Genomic DNA, 5,796 nt, shown 5'->3' with positions numbered 1-5,796 from the left:
GGAAGTGAAAAAAAATGTATCTCACCAACCTCGCAAAAGAAACTAAACTGGCTCTTCCATAATATGGTCTGGGTTCACTTTGTATTTCTTTCAAAATTTGAAAGTTTCAACAACTATAAATTTAATTCACCCATTTTCCAAGGGAGGATAATCAGGGATGTATATTTTATTAATTATCCATGTGGCATAATTTACAAGGATGCTTTGAATATCAGAAGAGATTAAGTCAGACTTCAATATCTGGCAGACACTACTTGGAAAAGACTTGTATGCAGACACCAATCTAGGGTGGGGACCAGCTTCCAAACACAACCTTTCACAAACTGGCCACAAGAGAAGCAAATGTCCCAAGCGGTTTTCTTTTGCACAAGATGTAGATGGCTGGCTTGTGGAGAAAGCTAAAATCCCTCACCTCTCCTCTAATTCTAGGCGGATAAGCAGAGTCAGATCTTTCCCATTGGTAGCCTAGCTGAGACAATGGCAGGAGGTGGACAACTAGTGCCCATCCTTTAGATTGGATTTGGAAAAGGCAGGATGTTAGGATGGCAGCGATGTTGATTTGTTTTGTTTGCTTCACATCTTGCTTCCCCAGATTCATCCAGCCCGGTGCTCAGGAAGGACGCAGCAGGCAGCCGCAGCCGCAGTGGCCCCTGCGTCAGGGGGCGATGGGGCGGGGAGGAGCGGCGCAGCCAGCAGACCTGCCTCACTCCCCCACGCCCCGCCACCACCCGCAGCCTCCCTTCTCTCCCGCAGCCTCTTGGCGGCCACAGCACTGGCAGGCTGGGCACGTGGGCGCTTCCGTCACACCCTCACTCATACACACACGTACACACACACACACACACACACACACACACACACACCCGGGTCCGCGCGCCCGCATCCCGTTTTGCTCCCCTGGCAGACACACAGACGCTCACGAGTCTCTCTGTGTCACTGCAGGGCAGCGACCTCCAAACCCATCTCCAGGGCGCGCCCTTGGCGAGCAGCGGTTGCTCTCCAGACAGCTCCTTTGCTGCCTCTGGCACCGCCACCTGGACCGACCCTGTCTCCGATTGAGAGAAGATCAGTGAGAGGTGCTGGCCCGACTGCTAGAGGTAACATCTTGCTCCTGTGCTCCCGACACTGCTAGGGGTAAAGCGGGACTCACCCTCAGCCACCCGGGAGTCGGGGGACGCGGAAGGAGAGCTGTATGGATGGATGGAGCCGGGGAAAGATTCACACTGGATGCTCAGAGCAGGAAGGGCCGCTAGAAAGCTGGGAGGGCGAAGGTAGTTTCTGTTGTCCTCTGCTCTCTATGTTCTGCACTTGTGCAAATAGAGGTTCGGGTGGTGGGGGGTCTGAGGAGGCACTTATGTGGAGAAGCACGTGGGTCGAAACGTGCCGCCATCCTTCCTTCCTTCCCTAGGTGGAAACTGCCAGTGCATCCCTGGAGACCTACTTGCTTTAGAGTGAAATTGGGAGTTGAAGGGTGGGTGGTGGAAGTCCGAGAGGAAAGTTGGGGTCGGGGCAAAGAGGTGCACTTGAGGTAAGTAGGGAGCTGATCATCTTGTGGGTGGGCAGTGGGTGGGTGAGAGCAGCTAGCTTCCTTCCTGGTTGGCTTGTGGATCTTTAGCAACTGCGATCGCCACTATCAAGGCAGTGCTTTCACGTGACCCTGATTCTCTTTTGCTAGCGGCATCCTGTGATGATGCACTACCCCAAAGCCGGCCTTTCGCCGCGAACACCGCACGTGGCTGCTGGAGAAAGCACTGCTTGTGTCTTTCTTTCTGCATATCCTGGAATCCTAGAGGTTGGCAGAAAGGGTGGTGACACTTGGATCATAAAAATAATGGCAGGGTAACTCGAAACCCATATCGCTTCTCCCCACCAGCTCATCCACTTGACTGATCTGTGAGTGACCAGAGGAAATGATGATTTTTGAACACAATACGTTACAGAGGAAGCTTTTCAGTATTCACTTGAGCCTTATGCAAGCAAAAGAATACTAATCTTGGGGATGACCCAGGAACAGGAATGACCCAGCCGCTGGCAAGGGTCGCAGGGGAGGGAGTTCTTTTCCAATGACCAGAGACGTGACATTGAATGCGATGCAAGAGAGCCCAGGGAGCTTTCATAGTCGTAAGTGTGGGGCTTTCCCTTTTCGTCCTCCACCCAGGAAAAAGGCTGGAGTAAGACTGGGCGGGGCTTGGAGGCCAGCTTGGTGACGTAGGCAGTGTTTGGGTGCTTATGCAAATGACACTGCAGGCCCTTCCTGCTGTCTGTAGTCTTTCCTCTCCAGGTCTTAAAGTTAGACCCAAATCAACTGTGAACCATTGCTAGTTCTGTGCCCTCCTTTCCAGACCTGAGACGTGTGAAAGGGTTTTTTGATGTCTCATTTGGGCTCCTCTTCATCTTTTATGTGAAGCGTGCTTTATGTCTGTCAGTGCTTGGTTGCTTTCTGGAATACCACAAAGTAGCCCAATCAGGCTTCTCATCCCAAATGTTTCCTTTCTGATACATGGACACCATTATGTATTTGGTAAATAGTGCTAACCTTTTTTAGGTACTTTATAAATACTTAATGAAATGAGGCTTAAAAAAATCTGGCAATACATGTGTTTCTCTTATACTGTCTGGGGAATATAATCATCCTTATCAGATGATTTTGTATTATCCCATCACATTTAAAATTGAATTAACTGAACATTCTCTTCCAAGTGCAACTGTTAGTACGTTCATTTTTATCTCCCCTAGAAGTCAAAAATTAGAAAATTTTGAGAGGAAAGAAGTCTCTCAAGGTTTATTGCAAAGGGCTGTGTGATTACACACTAGTCAAATGCAGAATTGTTGCATTCCAGCCCGGCATGATGGTGCTCTCCTTTAAACCAGGACCACCTGAAGCAGAGGCAGTCTGATCTCTGTGAGACTGAAGGCAACCTGGTCTACATAGCCAGTTCAAAAAAAAAAAAGTACAAAAGATATTTTTTCACAATTCAATGTATCTAACTCATTTTGACTTTTAAAGAAATTTAAAGATGTGCATGTTTTATACATGTTTCTCAAGATAAGTACTTTGTTGCTAAATTAACAGGAACTACAGAACTTTAGGATTAGACTATCTAGCCTTTAGAGATAAGACGGGATGCTTAACTAGTCAGTTATTGAAAGGTCTAAAATGGGTTAAAACAGTCATTGCAACTTGAACTCCACAGGTGGGATTGTATATTCATGTACTTATTCAGTGATCATAGTGCAATCTTTAACATGTGCATGCAATGAAATTTGTTTCACTGGTCATAAAATAAAACCTTGTATGAACAGGAAAGACTTCTGTGTTCCTAAAAACTGGGGATATTATTCAGGCAATTATAAAAAATCAAGTTTCAGCACTGGGGAGGTAGAGGCAGGTGGATCTCTGTGAGTTCAAGGCCAGCCTGGTCTACATAGTGAGTTCCAGGACAGCTGGGGCTACAGGGAGACCCTGCTTCAAAAAGACAAAAAAAAAAAATCATTCCCTTACAATGGCAGAGTTGAGAGACCACAATGTTTATTAAAACTTCCTTTTTTTCCTTTAATTCGCCATTTAACATTCAACTTTGTTGAAGAGTATGTTAACTCATTACTACTACAATTGCATGATTGGACTTATTAATATATTCATGTATAGAGTGGACGTCAAAATGATCTCTGAATAGATGACATTATTAATTAAAATCCACAGACATAGTCTGACGTGTGAGAAACATCCAGTGTTAAATGGCATTAATCTTCAGATTTAGTCTCAGTTTATTAACACATTATTCTTCTGCTGATATTTAGTAATTCTTGATAAACTTACATATTAAAATGTTAACTTTGACCAAAATTAGATCTCTTAAAGTTGCAAATCTTAAATACTGGGATTCAGGATAGGTTTAAACACACAGTATCACTTGATATTGAATAGAATTGCTGTAGCCTTAATGGTCACTTTATTTCTTTGAGATAAATGCACTAAGCTATCTTCTGATATAAGAATGATTGTTAGCTTTGAGTAGAATGCTTATCCTGGAAGCCATTTCATCTGTCAGACTGGTAAAGATAAAAAAGGTGGCTCATTGTATTGAAGAAGTCCCAGTCACTCAGATACTATGTGTGGTTGTGGAAATTGAGGCAGTTTCATGAAGAACTTGGCAATATTTTTCAGAACTACAAAAGTACTCACTTTTTGATCAACCATTTTCACCTGTAGGAATTTATCTATACATTCCAAAGTGCAGCATACACATACCATTTATTGTAATATTCATACAATACATTCGTATAGTGTATATATACAATGAATATTATATGGCTATTAAAATGAATCTAGTATATTAAGTATTTGAATATTTTTTGCCAAAACAAAAGAATACAGAAATATGCATAAGAGATAGGTTAGGGTGGGAGAACATATTGTAAAGTAAAAAGATCAAATAAATCTCATAGATAGAGCAGTATCCACATATCAGATGTCATCAAGGTGGGGTAGTGCAAAAATCAACAAGCAGCTCTGTGTTGTTGTTTGCAAATTTGTAAGGAATTTCCTCTTTCAAATTTTAATAATAAAATCTCATTAAAAGAAATTTAAAATCTAATGAACTGATCATTTTCTTCCCAGTTTTAGAACAGAGTTAGATGAATCACTGAGCTAGCAGGTAGATCAGCATAAGAGCACATATTTCTTTTTCTTTTATTACTGAGTAGACTTACAGAATCATATGTAATTGTTGAGGTATAATGGAAGTATATAACAAAGCCATAGTCAGAACATTGACTTTATTATAGTCACAAAAAGAACCATTCTTCACCAGGAAGTCTCTTGGCTGTCTTGTCATGACCACTGCCACTTCAGCCCAGCCCATTTCAGGGAGATATAGAATATACAGTCTTTTTCACTCACTGTAATTCTATTCATTCTCATTGGTTGTGATATATATATCATTAGTATTTTTTTTTAGTGCTCTATCATATGGATACATCAGAGTTCAGCATTCACTCACAAGATGATAACCGGGTTATTCCCAATCTGGAGCTGTTGGGATGAATGTTGCTATGCACGGTTTTATGGAAAATACATTGTAACTTATCTAGGGCACTGCCTTTTAAAACTATTTTCTTAAGTGAAGCTCCTAACTCTTTTCTGGAGTTGTCATATTTTATATGCTTACAAAACATAAATGAATGTCCCATTTTTGATTTATCTTCCCCAGAAGTTGACTGTCATTATATTTTAGAGGTATGTAGTTGCAATTCATTATCATTTTGTTTCCTTAACTGGTGTTAATATCGAACCTCATTTCGTGTGTTTATTTGCCATCAATACACAATTCAATGGAATGTTTATCTATGTCCTCTACTCACTCTATAGTTTGTATTTTGAATGGTTAGCTCATAAAGGCTTTTTATATACCTGAATCACTAGCCTTTTTTCCAATATATGGTCTTCAAACATTGTCTAAAAGCAATTTTTTTTAAATTTTTAAAAATGATTTATTTAATAAAAACATACTTAGAAGAAGCATATCATTACAACACAATTGACATATTCAATAACGGTTTCCTGAGGTAGGATGCATCTCTTTCAAAATTGGCTGTAAATTTTTAGGTTTACAGTTGAATTATTACAGTTATACAATATTGTACTCAGTATAAACCCTATAAGACATAAATTAAATGATGTTTTAACCTTTAAAAAAGATCTCCATTTCATTATTAAAATACACAGTTTCATATAGAAAAATTCATTTTAATGCAATTAACATTAAGATGTTTGCACATGCATTTCTAATCTCT

The 5,796-nt window shown here is 40.9% G+C and overlaps 1 protein-coding gene across 2 annotated transcripts in view; it reads left to right on the top strand.

The window, feature by feature from the left end:
- The first annotated feature begins 691 nt into the window (after positions 1-691).
- Positions 692-5,796, top strand: part of Slc6a15 (solute carrier family 6 member 15) — a 58,592-nt gene continuing 53,487 nt past the window's right edge. The window contains exon 1 of one of the 2 annotated variants that reach the window (XM_008830957.2): positions 692-1,097. The gene's annotated coding sequence lies outside the window, so the exon portion shown is untranslated. Of the gene's footprint in view, positions 1,098-1,406; positions 1,529-5,796 lie in introns of those variants that run through there. The other variant, XM_029562387.1, reaches the window with a different exon arrangement.

The sequence above is a fragment of the Nannospalax galili genome, unplaced genomic scaffold (assembly GCF_000622305.1).
Source record: "Nannospalax galili isolate Female #2095 unplaced genomic scaffold, S.galili_v1.0 scaffold1131, whole genome shotgun sequence".
Classification (NCBI taxonomy): Eukaryota; Metazoa; Chordata; class Mammalia; order Rodentia; family Spalacidae; genus Nannospalax; species Nannospalax galili.
Note: the sequence above shows the minus strand (reverse complement) of the source record. Positions and strands in the feature narration are given on the sequence as shown.